At 42.5% G+C, this 27,506-nt stretch overlaps 1 protein-coding gene and 1 pseudogene across 1 annotated transcript in view; one reads left to right on the top strand and one right to left on the bottom strand.

Moving 5' to 3' along the window:
* The window catches only part of LOC109928582 (F-box only protein 39), a 115,348-nt gene that overhangs the window by 51,224 nt on the left and 36,618 nt on the right, over window positions 1-27,506 (top strand). The gene's annotated exons all lie outside the window — the stretch shown is intronic.
* On the bottom strand, window positions 237-12,453 carry LOC109928571 (annotated as a pseudogene).

Below are 27,506 nucleotides of genomic sequence, written 5' to 3'. Positions count from 1 at the left end.
TGAGATGATGATTTTTATTCCACTTTTCTCATCATTGCTCACAGTACATCAAAGAGGGTAAAATTCCACCCTATACATTTAATTGATATTGACTTGTGATCAGGTAGAATATGTTCTACATGATCGTTCTCCTATAATCCTCTATTCAGATACACTGTTGTTAGAGGCTGCTGGAGTTGGGAGGTCGATGACAGGATGCTCAGAAACTGTGGGTCCAGCGCTGGTCTTGTTAATCTTCATTTTCGGCTCCTTGAACTTGCTTGGTGTTTGAAGTTCTCGTGCAACTGAGCTCCAAAGAAACAACAGGAAAATGCTGCCTTAAATTCCTGGTGAAACTTTCCTCAAACGAGAAACAGTTCATCTGGCTAAAGTTACTTAAAGCAGGTACTGCAGGGTTTGAACATTCTCACTTGTCATTAACATCATTTGATTCTTCCTTTGTTTCATTTCTGTCAGTAACATTTGAAGGTGACAGAAACTTATCAACACTGTTAATAAAGTAAGTAAGCCTATGGGGGTTAATAGATTTTCACAGTATGTCTTCTTAACCTGTAAAAAACATTCAGCAGCACAATTATAATGTTGTCCTCCTAGATTTATGAATGTGAGAGAGAATTTTGTGATAATACTAGTACAAAATATCAGTGCTGATAGTATCAAAGTGCAATGATTGAAGTCTGATCCTTTTGTTTATGTATGCTGGTTCTAAATTGGTTACCAAATCTAATGACAAGATTGATTCTAAATAGAATTGACTAAATTCTTGATAATCTGATTAGCAGAAGAAAATGCTTCAATCAAATTGTGTAGCAATATTTTTGTTAAATGGTTTGCATTTATGTATCATCCTTCACAACCTCAGAACACCCCAAAACACTTTGCAGCCAATAAGTACTTTTCGAATACAGTGGCTGTTAGAAAAATGAACAAATCTGTGCATAGCAAGCTCCCACAAATAGTAATGCAGCAACAAGATAACCTGTTTATTTAGTGATGCTAATTTGGGGTAAATATTAGCCAGGACTCCAGGGATAACTCCCCTCCTCATCTTCAAAACAGTCCACAGGATGTTTTAGGTTTATTCGAAACAGTGAGAGGCACCTTGATTTAACATCTCAGCCAAAAGATGGCATTTGTTTTTAAAAACTACAGCACTCCCTGAGTTTCAGTCAACATTTTAGTGTTCACATCTTTGAACTGCACTCGAAACCACAAACGTCTTATTCAGAGGTATGAAAGCAATCAACCCAGCCACAGCGGACACTCTCTCATGAGGCTACACCTTTTCAGCTAAAATGATCATGGCATAAAATAAAAATTCTTGTTAGGTTTGAGTGAGATTTCAGGGAAGAGTCTTATTGCAACACTCAGGCATTTCTGTGTATTTGTAGCTCGTCGCTATGTTTGAATGAAATATTTAGAATTTAAAACCATTTGTTTTGAAAGTAGTTGTTCTGTTGTTACCCTGAGATAGCCCATTTCTTGCGTGGGCTGTGCTCAGAACATCTCTTCCTGTATTCGTTCACTTCTCTTGACCACGAATGGTCAAAATCTGGATGCAGTAGTATTTAAGCACCAAAGCTCAGCGGTGATTGTTGAATCTTTGCTATGAGCTTAGAAATATTTTGGAATTTTGTGTAGAAAGTTTCACTTTTAAATAATACGCTTATTTAACTGCACACAAATGTGGGCAACAATTGCAAAGCCTTATCTTGGGAAGTAATCTTATAACATCAAATACATTGCCAAATGTCCTATTTACTACTCATGGGAGGTGATGGCCTAGTGGTATTATTGCTGGCTGTTATCCAGAGACCTAGATAATGTTCTGGGGACCTCAGTTCAAATCCAGCCATGGCAGATGGTGGAATTTGAATTCAATAAATACCTGGAGTTAAGAATCTACTGATGACTGTGAATCAATTGTTGGGGAAAATCCCATCTGGTTCACTAATGCCCTTTAGGGAAGGAAACTGCCATCCTTACCTGGTCTGGCCAACATGTGACTCCAGACCCACAGCAATGTGGTTGACTCTCAACTGCCCTCTGGCCAATAAATGCTGCCTAGACAGTAACTCCCTCATCCTGTGAATGAATAAAAAAATTTGAATGCTTTCCTTTATGCCACTGTAAAATAATGCAAAATTGTCATCAGAGGTCCCACCTATGTAAGTGAAGTTGTTTTACACCCCAAAGAGCTACATTTCCTCTTTACAGCTCAGAATTCACTATCCAAGATAGAATTTGTAGAAAAATCTTTCATGAAACTGCTTTGATGAGAACATATATTACTGACTTGGATGACGAAGTTTGCAGATGACACAAAAATAGGTGGGAAGGCAAGTCTGCAGAGGGATGTGGACAGGTTATGCGAGTGGGCAAAACCTTGGCATATCAAAGATAATGTGGGGAAATGTGAGGTTATGCACTATTGCAGGAAGAATAGAGGAGGTGAGTATCATTTCAATGGAGAAAGGCTGCAGTTTGGAGGGATTTGGGAGTCCTCATCCATGAATCACATATAAATAGTGAAGGGAAATGATTTGTTGGCTTTTATTTCAAAGGGATGGAGTATAAAAGTAGGGACTAACCCAAAACACTAGTTAGACCACAGTTGGAATACTGTGAACAGTTTGATCCCCTTATGTAAGGAAAGACATACTGGTATTGGAGGCAGTCCAGAGAAGGTTCACTAGGGATACCAGGAGGGACTATCTTATGAGGAGAGGTTGAGCAGATTGAGCCTGTACGTATTGGAATTTAGAAGAATGAGAGGTGACCTTGTTGAGATATGGATGTTAGGGCAGTTGTATGCTCCTCCTGTAGAATGTGGGAGGTAAGGGTCACCACTAGTATCCCCACTGACTTCATCTGCGGGAAGTGCACCCAACTCCAGCTCCTCGGAAACCACGTTAGGGAACTGGAGCTGGAGCTGGATGAACTTCGGATCATTCGGGAGGCTGAGGGGGTAATTGAGAGGAGTTACGGGGAGGTAGTCACACCTCAGGTACAGGAAAAAGGTAGATGGGTTACAGTCAGGGGACGGAAAGGGAACAGGCAGACAGTGCAGGGATCCCCTGTGGCCGTTCCCCTCAAAAACAAGTAAACCGTTTTGGATACTGTTCGGGGGGACGACTTACCAGGGGTAAGCCATGGGGTACAGGTCTCTGGCACAGAGTCTGTCCCTGTTGCTCAGAAGGGAAGGGGGGAGAGGAGGAGAACATTAGTCATTGGGGACTCCATAGTTAGGGGGACAGATAGGAGATTCTGTGGGAACGAGAGAGACTCGCGGTTGGTGTGTTGCCTCCCAGGTGCCAGGGTCTGTGATGTCTCGGATCGTGTTTTCGGGATCCTTAAGGGGGAGGGGGCGCAACCCCAAGTCGTGGTCCACATAGGCACCAACGACATAGGTAGGAAAAGGGATGGGGACGTAAGGCAGAAATTCAAGGAGCTAGGGTGGAAGCTTAGAGCTAGAACAAACAGAGTTGTTATCTCTGGTTTGTTACCACTGTGAAATGCTTGGGAATGTTTTGCTGTTGGTAAAAAGCAACATATGAAGTAAAGGTTGCTGCTCTTACAAAAATCTTTTGGTGAGTTACTAAACTGATTTATTCACTTGAATAAATAACTATTTTTAACAAGGTTTTTGACCTCAATGTGCTTTATCAAATAACTTATCAGAATTTTTATACAAACATAGCTTTCTTCTTTAGTATTTTTTATGAAATGCACATCATCATAATTTACACCAGTTTTCATTGCTGTACAAAGGAAGTTATCTATTCTTTTAATGTAGATGTTAAGATCTTGGCTTTCCAAAGGTTGCTCATGCACTTACCTGTTTACACCAAAGCTTTCTCAACATTTGAAAATATGCCAGAAGCACCAAAGACAGGGGAGCCACGTAGGTTACTATACAAATGCATTACATGGTAAACTTTAGGGTAGACGTCATCTGGAAAAGGGAAATAAAGGTACAGATCTTAGAGTTAGTATTATTGCCCATTAGGAACTGTTTATTTTCGTCAGTTGTTGATACCTCTTTCAGTCTATAGAGTTTTTATATTTCTAGCTTCACATGACTTAAAATTCTTTATCAATATTATTTTCGCTAGTCTTTTCAGTCCTGCTGATGTCCTGAGCTCTGAACTTGCACTGCACTACACATCCTGACTTTTCATGTAAGATCTCAATAACAAAATTCTGTTCCCTGTTCAGTGTCTGGAAAGGATCTGGAGTTCTACCTGACAGCCACATGGAGCCAGGCTGAATTGAGGCAATCAAAGAGGGAATTGAATTACTATCTGACCAAGATTACATATGGGAAGGGGCATGGAGTGAATTGTTCATCTGGAGATCCAGCTGAATAATGGGCTGAATGGCCTCTTTCTGGCACCCGCTGACATTCAATCAAGGACCTGCACTTAGTTACCCAAAGTGGCAATGCTTATGTTGTCTCCCGTAAGATAAGAAACCAGGTGTGACTATTGTGACATTGAAGAATCCAACAGACATTTATTGAAACCACCTTTTATGGACAGGCATTACATTCCTCAGGCACATAGGAGTCTGGGCTAACATTAAATCATTATGTTACATCAGAGGAGCCTGCTTCCAGTAGAGTATCATGTCACAAGTGATCTAAGATGGAGTCTCAGATCTTTGTATGAATCATAGAATTTCTACAGTGTGGAAGCAGGCCATTTGGCTCATCGAACCCTCTGAAGAACATCCCAACCAGATCCACCCCTTACACTATCCCTGTAAACCTGCCTTTCCTATGGCTAATCCAGCTAGCCTGCACATCCCTGGACACTATGGGCAATTTAACATGGCCAATCCACCCCAACCTGCACACCTTTGGACTGTGGGAAGAAACCCACGCAGACACGGTGAGAATGCGCAAACTCCACACAGACAATCGCCTGAGGTGGAATTGAACCTGGCTCCCTAGCGCTGTGAGGCAGCAGTGCTAACCACTGTGCTGCCCCAAACCTCAGGGCTCATGTGATGATGCTGTGCTGATATCACACATATTAATCTTAAAAGGATCCTGACATAGAACAGTCATTCCCAGCTGAATGGATGTGTGGCTATGGAACGCCTGGGAACCTCTGGGTGCAGTAGTGGTATGCTGACGCACAGGTTCCATTTCTGGAAGTCACTGACTGCTACGCATGGATCTCAAATGGTCATGTAGCAGCAGAAAAAGATTTGAGGGAGCATTATTGAAATACTGACTGTGGGAAAGAAAACTGCAGTGGGATCAGTGTGTGGAATTATGATAAAGTATGATACCTCACTATGGCATTTACCTTAAAGAGGATCCCATGAGGTGATTAATGATGATGATATATTCTGCTACCATTTGATTTATAAAATATTGTCAATAACACATTGTAATGTTTGACAAGTCTGCTCCGTGACAGTACTTTCACAGTGGACTGACCTAAAGGCTAAGCCTGCTAAAGCATACCTTAATACGATGCTAACCCTTTGGGCAATCAGTAATGCTGAATTCGAAACTTTACTCCCCTGAAGGAGTTCTCTATTCAGTTTTTTTTTGTTACATGCTAGTAAAAGCAATAATTGGTAATCCCAATCGAAATGTTGGTTTGTGAGGAGAATGGAAAAATTTACACTGGTGCAGTACAGGGGTGCTCTTCTGACATTGAGATGCAGTTGTGCAGTTTGGGCAGAGTTAAGGCACTTTCAATGTTCAGCTGCTTCTGCCAATCTTGATCAGCAATTGTTTGACAGTGACATTGAGGAAGTCTTTCAATTCCCATCATTAACATTCCTTGATCTTGTAGAGGTTTATCAAACCATGAGGGGCACATATAGGGTGAATAGCAAGGGTCTTTTCCCTAGGGTGGGGGTGTTCCAAACTAGAGGGCATATTTTAAAGGGAGAGGAGGAAGATTTGAAAAGGACATGAGGGGCAACATTTTTACACAGAGAGTGGTTCATGTGTGGAATGAACTACCAGAGGAAGTGATGGATGCAGGTACAGTTATAACATTTAAAAGATATTTGGATAAGTACATGAATAGGAAAGGTTTTGAGGGTATGGGTCAAATGCAAGTGGGTGGGATTTGTTTGGTTTGGGAACATGGTTGGCATGGATGAGTTGGACCAAAGGGTCTGTTTCCTTACTCTGTGACTCTATGATTCTATGACTCTATAACGATAATGAAATTAAACTACTCCCAGAAACACACACATATGTTAGTTTTCTTCTCAGATTGCAAGATTCATAAACAATGCCCTCCTTCTTTCCTGTGTTCAGTTGAAAAGTGAATTTTCAATAAAAATGACACATTTGGTACTGATTTAATTCATCCATGTTTAATTATTTAAACCACTTACTTTGAAATAGGGCCAATCTCTCATCGTAGTCAAAGTAAACTTGACTTACTGTTCATTTAAAATATTTATGAATAAGAGAAATTATTTCTAAGACTTATTCTCATTGTATGTTTCTGAATATATTGTACCATTTCATTTCTGAACTTAACCTTCAACAATCAAGTGATTTATAACAACTGCTGTAATGTACTTTGTCTGAGTGTAATGTGTTTTTACTTTGCAAAACTCAGTTTCAAATGTCATCTTGGTGATGGTTTAACGTCTGTGGAGGAGCCAGGATGTGGTAAGATAGGGCAGCTCTCTGTATCTGTTGTGGCATTGCCCCATGTGGTGATCATTTGAATACTCAGAGTGGGTACTGATAGTTACAGAGATGCAGCAAATGGGCTGTTTACCCTGCTCAATGAAAAGCTGTGTCAGGGTGACTTGGGGATGTGAGGGGAGGTGGGGGGGGCACACCCAAAGGCCTTCATCAGACTGTTTGAGCCCAGCCTCAGAGTACCCAAGCAGCCCGTGCTCTCAGCAGGTCTAGATCTACTGGGTCTTGTAGGTATGTGCCATCCCGAACTCCTATTGTAGCTCAGAAATCCACCCCCCTAGAGCACGCAGAGCTGGGTCTTAATGGAACAGGGATGCTCCCAAGAAATGGCCATCCATGCAAATGGAATTTTGGTATTTACTGCTAAAGGAATAGATTATAAAAGTAGGGAAGTGTTGCCGCAACTGTACAAGGCATTAGTGAGCCCACTCTTAGAGTATTGCATACAGTTTTGGTCCTCTTACCTGAGGAGAGATGTAATTGTATTGGAGGCAGTTCAGAGGAGGTTCACTAGATTGATTCCCAAGGTGAAGGGTTTGTCTTATGAAGAGAGATTGAAAAGTTTATACTCTCTGGAGTTTATAAGAATGAGAGGAGATCTAATTGAGGTTTATAAGAATCTACGGGGATAGACAAAGCAGATATGGAAAAGATATTTTGTCATTTGGGGTAATCTGGAACAAGAGGTCATAATTTTAGGATAAGGGGCAGTAGACTTAAAATGGAGATGAGGAGAAATTACTTCTCTCAAAGGGTTGTGAATCTGTGGAATTCACTACCTCAGAGTGCAGTGGATGCTGGGACATTGAATAAACTTATAGAGGTGATAGACAGATTTTTAATTAGTGAAGGGTTGAAGGATAATGGGAGGTTGGCAGAAAAGTAGAGTTGAGGGTGAGATAAGATCAGCCATGGCTGTATTAAATGGCGGAGCAGGCTCGGGGGAGCTGAATGGCCTACTCCCGCTCCTAGTTCTTAATTTCCAACCCTGGACTACAAACGCTGTCAGAACAAGGTAAAGCCTAGAAACCCAAAAGACCTAAACATTGCCTCTGAGCTCCTGTCCCAGGAATACAGCAGATATCTGTGTTACCTATAGGGGAAGACCACAACAGTTACCCTGTAGTGAAACCTTCATTCAAACTAAATAAAGCGACCTTTCATTAGTTAATAGAGTAAATTTTACGTGCTGCTCAAAATTAGGGTCAATTTTTTGTTTGAAAAAATGGGATGGCAAGTTGGATGAAAGATACTGGTCATTTTAGTGTGGGTTATTTGGACAGGAGGTGATGAATGACTAAAACATATGGTTCCCTTCTGAACGAACAGAAATCTGGATAATTCTGCTACCGCACAACATGGTCCAACTTTATAAGCTGCACTTACCAGCCCACCGCTCATCACAGACTGTGAAAAGTAAGATTTTGTTGGCTAATTCAGGGATCATGTTGCTGTGCTCCATGACAATGGCTTGAGGAATCATGATCACCAAGGATATGATCCAGATTACAATGATGCAGTTCCTCATCCTCTTTGCTGTGTTTTTAAACATTGGGGAGTGGCATATTGCATGCCAGCGATCAAGAGCTGTGAGGGTGAGAGTCAGTATTGACATAGACACCCACACTCTCTGCAAAAAGAAAGGGCTTCATTAGAACTAAACCAAAACACCACGACTTGGTTGTGAATCTCAAACCACTTCAACCTGATTTGTTAGCAGCCATTTATGCTCATCCTGTTTTCTGTAAAGAATCTTCATATCAAATAAATGAAATATAATTTTAGGTGGCGTCCTTATTTTACAAACATAAAATTGATGCAAATTGGTTTCATGTGTACGTCTGTGTGTTTACGTTTCCCAGGGCCTTAGTGAATCTGACAAATTTCCTCCTTTTGTAGCCAGATGATCTTAGGGCTTTTCTGTCAGAATGGTAGAAGGCCCAAGTTCAGGTTCCACCTGCTCCAGAGTTGTGTCTGAACAGGTTGATTTTAAAACACCTACAATCAGGTGAAAGGTTGAGTATTAAATGGAAATTTAAAAATCACACCTATCTGTTCAGTTTGGGCAATCTCAGGCCTGAGTTACTACTGGTTGATCTTGTGGAAAGGACAACATTTCAGAATAAGGGTAAAAAAAAATTACAAGACATTGAAGGATCTCATTGGTTGGATAGATATGTTTCATAGGCATTTTCATGTTGTGACACAGTACTGGAGTTCTGACACTCCCTTTAAGGGTTCAAAGCTCCACTTTGATTGACAGTCGCACTCTCATTGGAAGAGTTTTCAAAGTCATCATTTAGACTCCTGAGAGAGAACAGTGCATTGAAAGGGACAGGCAACTGGCAGGGATGGTCCTTCCTTACAACAACTCTGCCTCATGTCAGGCAGAAAACAAGCTGTAAAAGGTAAAACTCACTATAGCCCTGCTCTCTCATTAGACAGAGAGAGAGAGATGATGGTTTAACCTGTGGGTCACCATGGCTCAGGTGAGGGGAGAAACTGAGAAGGAGAAACCTTTATGGAAACCTCAGCCACTGCAGGAACTGAATGCACTCTGCTGGAGCCTCAAGCTGCATTGCAAACAAGCCAGCAAGCCAGCTGAGCTAACTGAATGATGAGTTTACAGCCTGGACCATCCCATACGTTACGGGAGTAGAAAGAATCCAAAAAAAAGGGAAAAAGCAGCAGTGATTAGAATTTATTTTCACATAGCTACACGATCGGCAAATAATGTTAAATTAAAATGGGAAGTCTTAAATAAGATCTGTGCAATACAGGCACATTCATGTGAAGGTCTTTTCTGGAAACAGCAAAAAGCTGCAGATACTGGAAATCAGAAACAGAAATAGAAATTGCTGGAAAACTGAGATCTGGCAGCAGATGTAAACATTTCGGGTCCAGTGACCCATCTTCAGTCGTTGTTGCTGTTCAGCTCATTTCTGTGTTGTTTTAATGCAAATATAGTCCCTTCTATTTTGAACGGGTTAATGTCTCTGTCAAAATTTCAAGGGCAGGCTAAATGGTGAAGTAGCTGTGAGGTGGTCGTACCTGTAAGTAGGATATCACTTTGCAGGAGGTTTGGGCAATAAACCAGGTTTCAGTGATATCCACCATCCGGCTGGCAAGCCGACAGATAGCAGTGGCCAGGATGTCTGCCAGTGACAGGTTTACAAGGAAGTAGTTTGTCACAGTCAGCATGTGTTGGCTTTTCCACACTGTGAAGAACACTGGAACACAGACAGAATAAGAATGAAATTAGGTTCTGATAAATAATCCCATCCACAATATGAATAAGTCAGATGCTGATTGTCTTATTTAGTATTTCTTGGAATTTAGAGTTTCTGGTTCTTTTATGCAGCTTTCTCATTAATTTGACACAAGACCATGGGTGGAACTAAATGCCTTCCCCCTTTGGTGGCTGGGAAGCACTTAATCAGGCAGGAGGGTGACGGCTGGCAGAGAGTCTCGCACTGCCTCTTTTCAGGGTGTTCCACTGAACGGTCACTCAGGCACTTCACCATACTTCCTGGTAATACGGTTTTTGGAGAACATGAATAAATATCTCTTCTAATAGATGACACTTGAATTCTGCAGTGAGTCAGCATGAGAAACAGTACCATTCACACTAACTCTCCATGTCCATGCTCCTAGCACAAATGATGAAAGTGCACATGCAAATGATATGAAAAAATAGGGCTGAATTTTCTTAAGAGAATGGGATATATGAAAGAAATTCACTGTCAAAAAAATGTATGACTGTCTTTACTGAATCTTTTATTTTCAAGGTGTTTGTGAAGTGGTGTTTTAAATTTCCCTAATTGATTCTATTCAACAATTTTATTTTTTGGCCTCCATTCCATTAATTGAGAACAGGAATTTTATAATCGAAATGGAAACAGTAATTTTTCTGAACATTGTAAGGGTCAATAGCAAGTTCTATCACCAGAGGGCATTCTAACCTTAGAGCAAACTGTTAGCAGATTATAACTAAAGGACAGATCTTCCACAAACTAGATTGTATAAGAACAGTCCTGGATCCTCTTGCATAAATATATAAATAGAAAGTAAACTGCAATGGATCAGTGAAAGTTTCAGGATATGGGACAAAGTACAATTTATGATTCTTTTATAAAGGTAGGGTAGATTGATTGGCATTTTTTGGTGAATTTAAATGAAGTGCTCAACAGGAAATGTAGATTATTTTGTGCTTTTATCCACTGCTGCAGGGCTTATTTGTGGATCTGTATAATTTCAGATAAGTAGACAAACACCTAAATTTCATCCCAGACATGTGTGACTCAGCAGAAATTCAACATCTGTGGAGAGAGAGAAATGGAGTTAACGTTATGAGTCCAAATCACACTGTTCCCTTTTCTAAAGAAGAATCATACTGGACGCGAAATGTTAACTGTATTTCTCTCTCCACAGATAATACCTGACCCGATGAGTTTCTCACCATTGTCTGTTTTTCCTTTTTATCTAGAAGTGCATTTTTTACCCCATCATCAAATTTGTTCATCTATTAACCACTAGGTGAAAATCACGTGTTTCCAATTGAACAATTTACATGCAAAGCCTGTTAAGGGCAATACAGACCATCAAGGGTTGGAGGGGGGAGGGGGATTTGGGTAGGGAGAGGGAAAAGGGGCTAAATCAGAATGGAACTGGGAGCAGAGATAAGGCACTCTACCCACTTCGGTGCCCACCTCTCTCTGAAGGCATGGAGAGTATTGACGGACACTGTGCACTCCCTCCCCAAGGGCACCTGGGCACAAATACAACCTCGGAAGATGGGCAGAGAGTTGGCAGAGATGACCCCCCACCACAGCCTGCTGCTTGGACCTGTTTATAGCCAGCCTGGCCAGGCCCAGGAGCAGACCACAAGGAGATTGTCCGGTCTGCCCACACCCCTCTGCACCCAAAGATCAGGAGCGTGGGGCTGAAGTGTAACCAAAAACAGAGCATAACATTTTTTACATAACTAAAAAAGGATTGCAATCACCTAAAATCAATTTATACATGGTCCACGGATTCCACAGCTCCGCAAAATAAATAGTTGAGCTAGAAATTTCCAGCAATTTCTGCTTTTAGTTTACATGTGCGGCAGCTGCAGTACCTAGCTCTTACAGTGTAAATGAGTTCTACTTTATTCGCTTCTCAGTCTGAATGAGATGTCTGGTTTCGATCAAAGCATCTTACAGTGCAGAAGCAACACTCAATCTGAAACAGATCTGAAAATAGCTCACTTTTGATTGAAAGCCACATACTGACACACAGTGATACATACAGTCTGCAACATGAAATGCCTGGGAGTGTAATGATCAGTCAGTCCTCATGCAGGAATTTAGGCTGGACAGTGTGTATAGACAATGGGGAAAAGTGCACATTCCTAAAGTTGGGTTAATCTGGGAGAGTCTATCGCTGTTGATTCTGTCACTGGGTGAAGTTTCGGAGAGTAACTGCTATCTCTTTGCTTTTCAAAAATATGTTGCTTAAAAGCAAAACTTCAACCTACCTAAAATATTGCCAACATGTGCCACCAGAAAGATAATAACGTATTCAATAATAAAGACCCACTTGTACAGTTTGGGAGGCAGATACTCCCTCCATATGTACTGCAGATATTCATCATCACAGTCCGTTCCATCCCTTGCTGTTGCTGTTCCATTAAAGATGGGTGCAGTCAGATTGGACACATACAAAGTATGATTGAGACATCCATTTGTAACTCTTGTACTGAGGCACAGACCAGCACAGCCCATCTCCAGTATCACAGTGTTAGTGAGTGCATTCCTAAGATAGCCATTTGCAGTCAGTACTCTGATATCTGAAAAACAGGGAGCGCCTTTAATGAGAATTTCTACAAACCATATATTTTGGACTATGATCATTGAAATGTAATCTATTTGCAAGCAGTCATTAATACAAGTGGTACAGCATTATAATCAGCTTTGCTGCTACCAGGATTTGTCTCCAAGATGACATTTCCCATTCAATATCATCTAGTCTGGCTGGAGTCATAGAAATGTAGAACATAGGTGCAGGAGTAGGCCATTCAGCCCTTTGAGCCTGCACCACCAATCAATATGATCATGGCTGATCAATCTCAGTATCCCATTCCCTGTTTTCAACCCATACCCCTTGATCCCTTTAGCCACAAGGGCTACGTCCAGCTCCCTCTTGCATATATCTAATAAACTAAGCCCCAACAGCTTTCTGTGGGAGAGAATTCCACAGGTTCAAAACTCTCTGAATGGAGATATTCTTCTTCATCTGAGCCCTGAATGGCTTACCCCTTCTTCTTCGACTGTGACTCCTAAAATTAACCTATTTTTCCTAAATTAACTGATTCAGAGGTGTTATCACACACCTCTGCAGCAGGTAGGACTCAGGCCTTTCAGCCCAGGGGTAGAAAATTTACTTCTGCGCCACAATAGCCCCTTGTCACTTGATGTTGTGGATTTATTCATGTTGTGGTAGCTCTTTGCAGTCTCCAATGTTTTAGAGCAATCAGAAATTTAAGCTGAAGATAGCTTAGTCAACCATGCTAATTGCACATTTTGATTTTGTTTTATTTTATTATTATTGTCACATGTACTGAGATACAGTGAAAAGTATTGATTTGAGTGCTAACCAAACAAATCAAACCTTACATAAATACATCAGGGTAATGGAACAGAATGCAGAACATAGTGTTACAGCTACAGAGAAGGTGCAGAGAAAGATGAAGTCTAATATATGAGAGGTCCGTTCATAAGTCTGACAACAGCAGGGAAGAAGCTGTTCTTGAATCTGTTGGTACGTGTTTCCAAACTTTTGTACCTTCTGCCCAAGGGAAGAAGGTGGAACAGAGTATAACTGGGGTTGGAGGGATCTATGATTATGCTGGCTGCTTTCCTGAGGCAGTGGGAAGTATAGATGGAGTCAATGGAAGAAAGTCTGGTTCTCGTGATGGATTGGGCTGTGTTCACAACTTTCTGTAATTTCTTGCGGTCTTGGGCCGAGCAATTGCAATACCAGGCTGTAATGCATCTGAATAGGATACTTTTTATGGTGCATCAATAAACATTGGTAAGAGTCTTTGTGGACATGCCGAATTTCCTTAGCCTTCTGAGGAAATAGAGACATAGCTGTGCTTGCTTGACTGTAGCATCAATGTGGATGGACCAGGATAGATCATTGATGATATTTACTCCTGGCAACTTAAATCTCTCAACCACTTCGACCTCAGCACCACTGATAGAGACAGCGGTGTGTCCTCTACTCTGCTTCTTGAATTTGATGACCAGCTCATTCCTTTTGCTGACATTGAGGGAGATTGCTTTCTTTACACCATGCTGTTAACCCAATCTATCTCTTTCCCATACTCTGTCTCGTCATTGTTTGAGATCAGAACCACTACAGTGGCGGCATCAGCAAATTTGTAAATGGAGTTAGAGGCGAATTTGGTTGCACAGTTGTGAGTGTATAAGGCATTCGCTAAGGGGCTGAGTACGTAGCTTTCTGGGTCACCGATATTTAGGATTATTGTGGGGATGGTGTCGTCACCGATCCTTACTGATCACGGTCTGTAGGTCAGGAATTCGAGGATCCAATTGCTTGGCCTGCTGTGTTCATCCAGCTCTACACCTTGTTATCTCAGATTCTCCAGCATCTGCAGTTCCTACTATCTCTCTCCAGTGCTACTATAACAGATGTGACCATGAAACTGAATGAATGAATGAGCGATTATAAACAGAACCCAAAGATAGGCGCAACTGTGAAACTAAAAGTCAAAGACAGACATGATTGATAGAAATCCAAACTTTTATTTAAAACACAGATACATTTTTACCAACATTCTAACTTTGGAAATAACAAGACTAACACCTTTTGAATTATGCAAGGACAAATCAGACAGATACTCTAATCTCATTAGAATATTCACTAACACTTAGCAATAACTGCTAACTCTTAGCAGGTGTTTAAATCATCTCCAATTTCCTGCAAGACAGTTTTTGTACAATAGCCATTACTTAGCACTCAAGTGTTAGAATGTTGATGTAGGCTCAAATTCTGCATAAAAGAAGCTACTCTTTTGAGCTATGATTTTGGGATTCTATTTTCACCTCACATCCTGCTGCTGTGTCTGTGAAATAAAGAGGCGATTTTGCCACTCATTGGTTTTGGTCTTCGAATGTGATCTCACAATGCACATTGATATTTTCTAATCATACTGTTCGTGGGTGCTATGGCACAGTTCTGGGATTAGTAGGACTTGAACACAGGCCTGCTGGCCCAGAGGCAAGGGCACTACTGCTGCACCACAAGACCCCCAATGAATGCAAATTTGTTAGTGGATCATTGATTCTCTGTCTTGTGATTGGAAAATTGGCATAACACAACCAGGCATGTCTGTCAGCTGCAAAAGGGAAGTAATCATATTAATCGGGCATTCTGTCAGGCTGATGGTCTTTAGGATATAAAGTTGAGTAAATGAACCTATATCTAGACCTATCCTGCTTTGAGCCTGTAGATGTAATGTGGAGGTGGCAGTGTTGGACTGGAGTGGACAAGGTCAGAAATCACATGACACCAGGTTATTGTCCCAACAGGTTTATTTGAAAACACAAGCTTTCTCAGCCTCACTCCTTCTTCAGGTGTTAGAGGTAGAGCAGACACAGAATTTATGAGTAATAGACCAAAAGGGTCATTACCACTGATGAGGATGTATTAAACAAACCTATGATGCTGTTCAATCTTTAATCAGTTAGAAGGTAAAATGCAGTGAAGTAAGATTATAAAGGTATTTTAGGAAATGAATAATAATGGAAAATGTAAGAGATGCAACCTGATAGTTTCTGTTAGAATGGGAATGTTTGATCTCATAAATTGACATCTTAAACACTGACAGAATGGGAAGGTAATAACAGCTATACAATAAAAGTGCCAGCTTCTGAATTTTTGGAGCTAGTTGTAGCTGCCTTTCTGACAAAGCCGCCTTTAGTTCTTCAAGCCTCTTTAGAATGTTAAATGAACTGGTCTGACCAAAACTCTGATCAAGGCTTTGAGCATGTGACAGAGCATTCTCTGTAATTTTAAACAATTGTGCAAACAACCAAATATTTCTGTTAACTTAGCCAGTTAGCAACTAACGTGGACAAAATTGATGATCGAATTAAATAGTGGTGGTCTCTCCTTACTCTCCCTCACTTCTGTCGGTTTGCATTGCTTTTAATGTGCTTTGCATGTAAATTAGTCAATTGGAAACACAAGCTATTTAGTGGTGGTGTTAAATAGATGAAAAATACCATGGGTAATTTGGTGATGAGAAAAAAGAACTGTTCAGTTGTGTGTAAGGGCACTTGTGAATATGGTTTCTTGGTTGCTGAATTCAGACTGAAAGAGACTGTTGGTTAGCTTCAGGTCAGAACTAACTCTGCTGGAGCTGACTCAACATGTTACATTGACCGACACCACAAACCAGCTACGCTTCATTCATCCAGCCTCATTAGGCTCCCGACGCCTACACCAACACCTTGCTCAATAGCACTGTGTGGCAACACTGTGGATCCAAACTAACCCTCTAAGTGCCAACAATATAGTTGCTGCACAAACAGACTTTCAGCCTGCACAGATTCTTCAATCAGATGAAATGGGAAGGCACACTCTGCCTTGGCTTGTTCACACACTCAACAGGTCCCCTGCAGCGGCACGCTAAACTGAAAAGGATCGCCAGTCAGCAATAATTAAAAACTAAAAGTTGTTAATATCTGTCATTGTAATAGTGAGTGCTATTCCTTTGCTGCTGATGCCTATATTTAATCCAAAATATTTGTCCCTGCTGTGAACAAGAAATCCGGGTCTTTAACGTCTTAACAACAAAGTACTGCATAACCAGTGAGTATACAAACTTTCAATTACCGAACCATATTTTGCACCAACTAATTGTGAACCTCATATTCTCATACTAATGTTATCTCAATAAAAATAAGCAACTACACCAACATGTTTGGCACTCTGACTTAACTGAAACCTAATGAAAATTTGGTGAAAAATTGACCTTGCTTTTTTTTTCACTATCCTGCCTTTCCCACGATGCTGTTCATGTCTAAACACAGACTAATTGTCAGAACTGAATTAATTGTACAATACACAGAACAAATTCACTGCAGGCTCATTTTAGCTTCAGCTGTCAGTTTGACCCTGACCTAAACGATCAGACTATTTCAGGTTGTTTTGCAACATTCATCACACAGAACCTGTTATTGAATCTATCACCATTGCCTGAGGTAGAAAATAAATGTATTTGGGCAGGTTTATCTCCTGTCTTTGGAGTCTTCCATGTAGCAATGTCAGAAGCTCAGTACTGGGGTAATTTCATACAGGTATGACCCCACATTCCATTAATTCGTGACACAGTGTGTTATATCAGTTTGCTGCGCTCGCAATCTTCCTATAATGCAGTAATACTTGTGTGAGTTTCTGTTGGTTTTGTTTGACCTTATGGGGAACCTCATTACATTTTATGGAGTTTTTTCAGAACATCAAACAAAGGAGTCCAGAGTGCAGATTTGTAAAGTGGGACAATTCTCAATAGGCCACAGGTAATTCAGCTTTGCTGACAACAAGTACAACCCAATTTACATTGCTGAAAAGAAAGGCATATTGCTGAATTCGTTTATCTTGCACTCATCATGACATATGCAAGAATGCCACATTTTAAATGATTCCAACAATTTACACTCCACAAGAAAGGTGTGTGATTGGTTTGCTAGCGTTGCCCAGTGCAGAATCAGATATAACACTAGATGTTTCTATTTAGATGGGATGAGCTCTAATCTCCTAACTCATGCCTATTTCTGATATGTTGACAATATGTTTGCTATCTTTGAATCTATAGCCACAGGTAAAGTTACCATAAATAACTGTTGAAAGGTCACAGACTTGAAGGACTGTTTCTCTCTCCACAAATGCTTCCCAGACCTGCTGAGCATTTCCAACATTTTCTGCTTCAGTTTCAGATTTCCACCAACCACAGTATTCTGCTTTTGTGTAGCTTATAGGGTAGACAGGAGCGCAACACAATTCATTCTTTTATATTTTCGAAGCTTCTCTCCAAATGATGGAAATTTCACACTCTTTGTCAGGGTGTTGGGTCATCTTTCCGATTATTTGTACATTCTTTGCAAGTGTCCTTACTTTGTTCATTTAATGTGCAGCTTTGTCCTTGGCAGATCCGATTATTAAGCAACCTAACTGTCTTAATAAGTTATAAAGCACAACACCTGACTGTTGCACTTTGAAGGGTGAGGTTTAATTTGTAAAATTGTTGAAGTTGGAGAGTGTTTTTGCCACAAGGATGAGTTAGTGTCCAATATAAATAAAGTGAGCTCTCCAATCCATACAAACCTCTGGGAGCCTGCATTTTATTCAAGCTGATTACAAGTTGATGGGTCAGCTGCATAAGCTTTTAAGTATCGTGGGAGTACTTCACTGTCAGAGGTACTATCTTTCAGTGACATCTTAAACCCAGATCCTATCTGCCCTCTCAGATGGGCTTCAAAAGATCTGATAGCCACTAAGTCTATGGGGTGAATTTGCATTCGCTGATTTGTATTTGCGGATGCATTCTATTTTGTACAAAAAGCACACAATTTGTAGACATAGTCTACAATGGGATATTTTATAAATTCCTATCTTGGAAATAAACCCAGTCTGACTCCAAGTTAAAACACAGCCAGATTCTAAACAAGGCCTCACACTTAAAATGCATTGCCTGACCTGAGGTGTCGCCCCTGGTATACTGTTAAAACCTTTAGTTATCTGGGGGCAGTGACTTGAAAGAAATTTTGGGAGTGGCATATTAATCAATCAAAACCTGCATCTCCTTTCTAACTGATTAAAGATTTAACAGCCATCATAGGTTTGTTCAATACATTTGCATCAGTTTTATGACCCTTTGATCTTTTGCTTATAAATTCTATGTCTGATGCCACCTTTCTCACTAACACCTGAAGAAGGAGCAGGACTCCGAAAGCTTGTGTTTTCAAATAAACCTGTTGGATTATGACCTGGTGTCGTCTGACTTTTGACCTTACTTGGTATTGAAGGACTTCAAACCAAAGCAGCAACATTTACAGAAACTGACTGACACTGGGTACTGTCAAGAACTGAAGGTAGTTGGCTTCAAATGTGAAAAGGACAGGATATTTGAGGAATGCTCATAGACTCATTGATGTTTATAGTGAAGAAAGAGGCCATTCAGCCCATTATATCCATACTGGTCAACAAAGATCTGACCCCAGTAATCCCATTTTAGAGCTCTTGGCCCATATCCATGGAAGCTTTGGCAATTCAAGTTAATATCTAATTCTCTGAATATATGTTTAATATATCAACTTGTATGTGTATCAATAACTACTTCTCGATGCTTATTTTGTTTTAAATTTTTCAAAATGAAATAATTGTACAGGTAGTTATCCTATAACGCGATTGTTGCATTCTTGTGTGACCTCACGTTATAGAAAATTGCATTATAGGGAAATCACTATAGAAAATCGCTATACCTGTATAGCAGAAAGTTTGCGCTATCCAATCAGCGTCCACTATTCATCAATCACATTACAGCCAATTCGCATTAATGAAACACGCTTTATAGCAGAGCTACTTGTAATTTTGTGTATCTTTCAAACCATTGTAACTACACATCTACTGAACTGCATCTCACTGCAGTTATTCCAAATCATTCTTATTTGATTTGAAAACAGAGTGAAGTTAACTTTCCTGGGGGCAATAGCTTGCCTGGTTCAGTGGGAAACAATTTTGCAAAATGACAAAGTTGTGTTGGGCAGAGAGGGTGTGATTCTTGATACAGCTTTGATCCTTGTGTGGCCATCTGAAGCCACTCTCCAATGGCAAGTTTCTTCTGTTCACAGTTAATTAACCTGGTTCCGTCTGCAGGGGTAATGTGGAGAGGGAAAGTCCAGGAGGTCTGTCCAAGGTGAAGATGCATATGTTGTGCTACTCACCTTCAGATCCCTTCCTTCTTTGCAACTAGAGGGTACAGGATGAATCTTTATCATGCACATGGTCCAAATTAGAGTACTGTGTTGCAAAGTTATGTAGCATTGCACAATCATTTACAAGTAAGGGCTTAAATAAATTACTAGAATAATCTCAAAATTAGTCTTATTTCAGTGCCAGGTTGTTCCCATAAGCAACTGTGTCCCAAACTGTTTCCTCACAAGCTGTTGAATTTCATTTTATTTAGCCCAGTCAAAGATCCAAACAACCTCATACACTACTTTGTTTATATTTTTATTGCTGCATTGGCTAAATATAAGCTACAAATTATATTTGGAAACCATTACCACTGGGAGATGGAGTTCTGACCCGTATCCTATAATGTTTCTACAATATCTCTTTCTATATCTATCTTTGGCAAATTCATTCATGCTGAGCTTAAAATGGAATGTTGTTGCTACTTCCGCACTATTTCTGTAGAATGGAGTAGAGGCAGTACGCTCCAATGTCCCTGTAGTCCAATGCCCTCTAGTGATGGTCTCTAGTATCCTTTGGTGGTCTTGAAATCAACAGTCTTTGTTCTTCCCTTGAGCTGATGTGGAGGAGCTCGTGGTCTTCCCTCGGTGAGATGGTATGGTCTATCTTCTTGACCCTTCCTCTCTTCCTCTCACAGTTGATGTATATATTTTGTTTTGAGGGCTGGTCATTAATGTCAATCACCTGGTCTAACTCTTCTTGACCAATAACCATGGAACAGCTAGTCATGACATCAGATGACTGTTGTCCCCTTGCCCACTTCCATCTGGGTTAGACAAACAGGAGGCTGGAAGAACACAGCAAGCCAGGCAGCATCTGGAGGAAAAGAGCAGTTAATGTTTCAGATATTACCCTTCTTCAGGACTGAATGTTGGGGTAGGGGCTGCTGATAAGGGTGTGATGGGGAGGGCTGGGGGCACAATGGTGGTGATAGGTGGACACTGGTGGTAGTTACGACCTGGTTGGTCGATGGGAGGGATGAATCCAGTTGGTGGCTGGAAGGGAGGGTCAGAAAGTGGAATGGAAGGGAGGAGGTGGGGCTGGAAGGGGAGCTGGGGGATGGGTGGGAAGGTTATTTGAAATTAGAGAACTCAAAGTTGAGTCCTCCGGGCTGTAGGGTGCCCAGGTGGAAGATAAGATGTCATTCCTCAAATTTGCGTTTTGAGTCACTGGAACACTGAAGGATGCAGAGGTTGGACATGTCAGAGGGGGAGTTGGTGGGGGTTGGGTGGGGGGGTGGGGTGCGAGTTGAAATGGGCTGTGACCGGGAGGATGGGCTGGTCACTATGAGCCAAGCGAAGATGCTTGGTGAAACGGTCACCTAGTCTGTGTTTGGTCTCATTGATGTAGAGAAGATCACATTGGGAGCACCGGGTGCAGTAGACTGGGTTGGAGGAGATGCAGGTGAAGCTCTGTCTCATCTGGAAGGAGTGTTTAGGGCCCTGGATGGAGGTGAGGGAGGTGGTGTGTGGGCAGGTTGTGCATCTTTTATGGTTACAGGGGAAGGCACCGGGAGGGTTGGAGTGGTTGGTGGGGAGTGTGGCGCGAACTAAGGAGTGGCGAAGAGAATGGTCCTTACGGAAGCAGAGAGGGGTGGGGAGGAGAAGATGTTTTGGCTGTGGGACGTCTAATTGGAATTGGTGGATGTGTTTGAGGATGATACGTTGGATGCAGAGGCTGGTGGGATGGAAAGTGAGGATAAGGGGGACCCTATCTTTATTATTTTGGCGGGGGGTGGCTAAGAGTTGTGGAGCAGAGAATGGAGGAGGCGTGGCGGAGGGCTGTCTGGATGACAGAGTAGGGGGAAGAGAGCATTGTTCAAAAAAGGAGGATATCCAGGATGTTTGGGAATGGAACGTCTCCTCATCAGAGTAGATGTGATAGTGATGGATGAATTGGGAAAACGGTATGGAGTTTTTGCAGGATATAGGGTGGGAGGAGGTGTAGTCTAGGTAGCTATGGGAGTCTGTAGGTTTATAATAAATGTTGGTCCGTAAACTGTCACCAGAAATGGAAAAGGAGAGGTCAAGAAAGGGGAGGGAGGTGATGAGATAGACCAATTGAATTTGAGGGCGGGGTGGAAGTTGTTAGTGAAGCCAATAAACTGCTCCAGTTCAGCCTGGGTATGGGATGATGCAGCACCGATGTAATCATCGATGTAACAGCGGAAGAGTTGGGGAACAGTACTGGTGTACGTACTGAAGAGGGACTGTTTGACATAACTGACAAACAGGCAGGCATTGCTGGGGCCTATGTGAGTGCCCATGGCAACCCCCTGTATTTGGAGAAAGTGGGAAGAATCGAAGGAAAAGTTATTGAGGGTGAGGACTAGTTAGGTGAGGCGGAGGAGGGTATTGGTGGGGGGAGGGGGTACTGGATGGGTTTGTTGGAGAGGGAAAAGCGGAGGGTATGTAGGCTGTCCTTGTGGGGTATGGACGTGTATAGGGACTGAACGTCCATTGTAAAGATAAAGCGCTGGGGGCCAGGGAACTTGAACTTAGCAAAGAGGTGGGGTGTGTGATTTGTTCCCGGATGTCGGTGAGGAGTGCCTGGATGAAGGGGTTAGTTTTCACTCCTTCTAAGAATAAATCTTTTTATTTTTGATACACTGCATTTGAATGAAGTAGGGTGACATCTGATAAATTGTTGATGTGGCTCAAGACCTTGACTGTTCTTTTGACCCATCTCTGTTTAGACATTGATTTTTTTTTTACATTTGCACAAGGCTGATTAATAATGTGACACAGTTAGATGAGATGAGGTTGTTGACTTGCTCGCCAAGCTGGCTTGTCTTTGTTCGGATGTTTTATCACCATGTTAAGTAACATCATCAGTGGAGCTTCCAATGAAGCGATGTTATTCTACTCCACTTGGAATTTATACTGTCTGGTCCATTATGATGAATACTGTCATTTCCGGTTTTGATCTGTATGGGTTTGTGTATGGGGTCCAATTCTATATGTTTATTGATTGCATTACGGGTTGAGAACCATGCCTCTAGGAATTCCTGTGCGTATCTATGTTTGGCTTGGGCTACTATGGGCACATTGTCCCAGTTAAACTGATGGCCTTCATTGTCTGAGTGTACCGATATTAAGTAGAGTTTGTCGTGCCGTCTTGCTGTTCGTTGATGTTTATGTGTTCTGATGGCTAGTTTCCTTCCTGTCTGTCTGATGTAATGTTTGTGGCAGTCATTGCATGGTATTTTGTAAACCACGTTGGTTCTGCATGTTGTGGGAATGAGGTCTTTAATCCCTGTGAGTTTTGTCGTAGTGTGGCTGTGGGCTTGTGTGCCACCATGATTCCTTATGGTCTTAGGAGTCTTGTTGTCAGTTCTGATATGTTCTTGATGTAGGACAGTGTGGTCAGTGTGTTAGGGTGTACTGTGTCCTCTTGTTGCCTATTTAGTAGGGACCTGCAGATGAAGTTGCGAGGATATCTGTTATAAGGGCAGTAAACTGAGGAAGGCAGAATGCAGTCACTTTCAAAGACAATCCTATAGGAAGCTTGTTGCAGAGATAGTAGGAACTGCTGATGCTGGAGAATCTGAGACAACAAGGTGTAGAGCTGGATGAAAACAGCAGGCCAAACAGCATCAGAGAAGCAGGAAAGCTGACGTTTCGGGTCTAGACCCTTCTTCAGAAATGGGGGAGGGGAAGGGAATTCTGAAATAAATAGGGAGAAAGGAGGAGGCGGATAGAAGATGGATAAAGGAGAAGATAGGTGGAGAGGAGACAGACAGGTCAAGGAGGCGGGGTTGGAGCCAGAAAAGGTGAGTGTAGGTGGGGAGTTAGGGAGGGGATAGGTCAGTCCAGGGAGGACGGACATGTCAAGGAGGAAGGATGAGGCTAGTAGGTAGGAGATGGGGGTGGGGTTTGAGGTGGGAGGAGTGGATAGGTGGGAGGACAGGTTAGGGAGGCGGGTACGAGCTGGGCTGGTTTTGGGATGCGGTCGGGGGAAGGGAGATTTTGAAGCTTGTGAAGTCCACATTGATACCATTTGGCTGCAGGGTTCCCAAGCGAAATATGAGATGCTGTTCCTGCAAACTTTGAGTGGCATCATTGTGGCAATGCAAGAGGCCCAGGATGGACATGTCGTCCAAAGAGTGGGAGGGGGAGTTGAAATGGTTCGTGACTGGGAGGTGCAGTTGTTTCGTGCGAATTGAGTGTAGGTGTTCTGCAAAGCGGTCCCCAAGCCTCTGCTTGGTTTCCCCGATGTAGAGGAGGCTACAACGGGAACAGCAGATGCAGTATACCACATTTGCAGATGTGCAGGTGAACATCTGTTTGATGTGGAAGGTCTTCTTAGGGCCTGGGATGGGGGTGCGGGGGGAGGTGTAGGGGCAGGTGTAGCACTTCCTGCGGTTGCAGGGAAAAGTGCCAGGGGTGGTGGGGCTGGTGGGGAGTGTGGAGCGGACAAGGGAGTCATGGAGAGAGTGGTCCCTCCGGAAAGCAGATAAGGCTGGGGAGGGAAAAATGTCTTTGGTGGTGGGGTCGGATTGCAGATGACGGAAGTGTCGGAGGATGATTCGTCGGATCCGGAGGTTGGTGGGGTGGTACGTGAGGATGAGGGGGATTCTGTTTTGGTTATTATTGTGGGGTGGTGGTGTGAGGGATGAGTTGCGCGAAATGCGAGAGACACGGTCGAGGGCGTTTTTGACCACTGTGGAGGGGAAGTTGCGGTCCTTGAAAAACGAGGACATCTGGGATGTCCGGGAGTGGAATGTCTCATCTTGGGAGCAGATGCGGCAGAGGGGAAGGAATTGGGAGTAGGGGATGGCCTTTTTGCAGGAAGGTGGGTGAGAGGAGGGGTACTCTGGGTAGCCGTGGGAGACGGTAGGCTTGAAATGGATATCGGTTTCCAGGTGGTTGCCGGAAATGGAAATAGAGAGGTCCAGGAAGGAGACAGAGGCATCAGAGATGGTCCAGGTGAACTTAAGGTTGGGGTGGAAGGTATCAGTGAAGTGGATGAACTGTTTGAGCTCCTCGTGGGAGCACGAGCCGGCGCCGATACAGTCATCGATGTAATGGAGGAACAGGTGAGGGATAGTGCCAATGTAGTTTTGGAACAGGGATTGTTCCACGTATCCTACAAAGAGGCAGGCATAGCTTGGGCCCATGCGGGTACCCATGGCCACCCCCTTTTCTGTAGGAAGTGGGAGGAATGGAGTACACCTCCTTTCACCCACCTTGGTGACCATGAAACAATCATCAATTGTTGTAAAAAAACAAACTGTAATGTCCTGAAGGGAAAGCAGACAGCAATCCTTATTAAGAGATAACAAGGTGTAGAGCTGGATGAACACAGCAGGATAAGCAGCATCAGAGGTGCAGGAAAGCTGACGTTTTGGGCCTAGACCCTTTTTCTGAAGAGCTAATCCAATTATCAGAGACAGTAGGAACTGCCGATGCTACAGAATCTTTCCGAAGAAGGGTCCAGACCCGAAACATCAGCTTTCCTGCTCCTCTGATGCTGCTTGGCCTGCTGTGTTCATCTAGCTCTACACCTTGGTATCTCAGATTCTCCAGCATCTTCAGCTCCTACTATCTCTGAAGCAATCCTTATTCAATCGGCCCTACACCTGACTCCAAACCCATAGCAATATGTTGACTCTACGCTGCCATCAAAGATAATCAGGGTTCAATGGCATTGCTGTGGAGTCTGGAGTCACGGATAGGCCAAATCAGGTAAGTACACTAGTTTTCTTTCCCAAAAGGACATTAGTGAACCACTAGGGCTTTTCCCAACAATTGTTTCATGGTCATCATTGGACTCCTAATTCCAGATATTCATTAATTTGCCACCATCTGCCATGGCAGGATTCAAACCCAGGTCCCCAGAACATTACCAGGGTCTCTGGATTAATAGTCTAGTGATAATACGATGAGGCCATTGCCTCCCCTCTGTGAGTACCCAAGGGAAAGATGAACCAGACTAAAAGGTCAGCAGACTGCAGCAAACAAATTTGCAGAAAGTGCTGGAACAGAAGTCGTTTTGGCTGATGACAAAAGGAGTCTCATAGTTTGAGAAAGATCATTGTATTAAATTGAATCTCCATTACATTGAAGACTGAAAGAGTTGGCTCTTTTGATTACAATGGCACTGGAATTAAAAGGAAGTCAGTACAGTGGGCATTCCTGGGATCCTTGATCCCAGAGGTGCTGTTACCCAGTTAATGTGACAGATCTCCACAAAAAGAGATGATGTGGGAGATCTTGAAGGCTCTCTAGAAGGTGGGAGAGATCATTATAGATAGAATCCCTACAACATGGAAGCAGGCCATTTGGCCCATCAAGTTCACACTGACCCTCCAAACAGCATCCCACCCAGAAATGCTCTGTTATCCTCATCAAATACTGTTCAGTTTCCAAAAACACTCCCTGTGTTTGTGAGTCAATCTGTCCCCAGGGAAAAGGATAATCGCCTCGTACATTTCAAAAAGCCTGTAAAATGAGCTACAGATTTTAAGAATCAAACCGTACAGAAACACTTCCTGTTTCAGTGAACAGGAAGAGGCAATTTTATGGAAGGGAAGTGGGAAAGCAGATACTATTCTCCATTCATGCTATTGCAAAAGGAAAGGCATTTATCAAAATATCTGGGAGACATTTTGTGGTGTGCAGAAATAAAAGTGGAAATGTAAATAATACAGTATGAGTATGGAGGGTCCCACAGACAATTTTATTATAGCCCTTTATTATTTGACAACATATTACAACAGAAAATTCATGTAAAGCTGGGGTTAGAAATTGGCTGAAAATGGGGAATAAATGAGCACAAAGGGTTAGGGTTAGGGTTATGGCCAGGGTTAAGGTTAGGGTTAAGGCTGAATCCCTACAGAGCACATCAAATTACAAATGCCACAGATTTCTCAGCTATGCCAAGACGATAGTGAAAATGTTGGTCATCAAATATCACCAAAACTTTACCAAGAGTTTCAATTTCTTCTCAAAAGGCCTAGGTTTGGAATTCCCTCAAAAAGCTACTTCATCACAGACTGTCTTGCTGACTGCTCATAATCTGGGAGTTCATCTACCTTTTCGCAGTCTCTGCTCCTCTAGATTCTGGAAACTGTACTCCAACATGTCCTTATAGAGACTACCTTGGCTTTTCACAGACATCTAGCTTCCTCAAGCCAGTGCTGCCTGTAGACATTTCCTGAGCTCCAATTTTGCTTAGCTGGACAAGCCAGTAATCCTAGATAACACGGTGTGGAGCTAGAGGAACACAGCAGGCCAGGCAGCATCAGAGGAGCAGGAAAGCTGACGTTTCGGGTCGGGACCCTTCTTCAGAAATGGGGTAGGAGGAAGGGAGCTGGGAAATAAATAGAGAGAGGAGGGTTGGGGCTGGGGAAGGTAGGTGGGATGGTGATAGGTGAGTGCAGGTAGGCAGTGGTGGTAGGGATTGATCAGTGAGGTGGGCAGCTGGTAAAAAGGAGGTAGGATGTGCGGCTGGGTTCATTGAAGATCAACAGCCCCACCCCAAAAAGATGTACACCTCCCAACCCAACGGCCTCTCAAAGCCATCTGCCACGTGCTCTGTCAACCTCCAAGCAATTAAAAAGTGTTGACCTACCACACCTTGCCTTCCCATTGGCTGAATACAGTGGCCATTCCTCCTGTTTGTGCCCACTTTGTCCCACAGTGGTGAGAAAGCTGCCCACAGCCTATTCATAGCTGAATAAGAACCAAAAGAACTGCAGATGTTGTAACTCAGAAACAAAAGTAGAAGTTGCTGGAGGAACACAGCAGGCCAGGCAGCATCAGAGGAGCAG

The sequence above is a fragment of the Rhincodon typus genome, chromosome 27 (genome assembly GCF_021869965.1).
Source record: "Rhincodon typus isolate 14 chromosome 27, sRhiTyp1.1, whole genome shotgun sequence".
In the NCBI taxonomy this organism is placed as follows: domain Eukaryota; kingdom Metazoa; phylum Chordata; class Chondrichthyes; order Orectolobiformes; family Rhincodontidae; genus Rhincodon; species Rhincodon typus.
The sequence above is the reverse complement of the archived record's forward strand: the minus strand, read 5'-3'. Positions and strand labels throughout refer to the sequence as shown.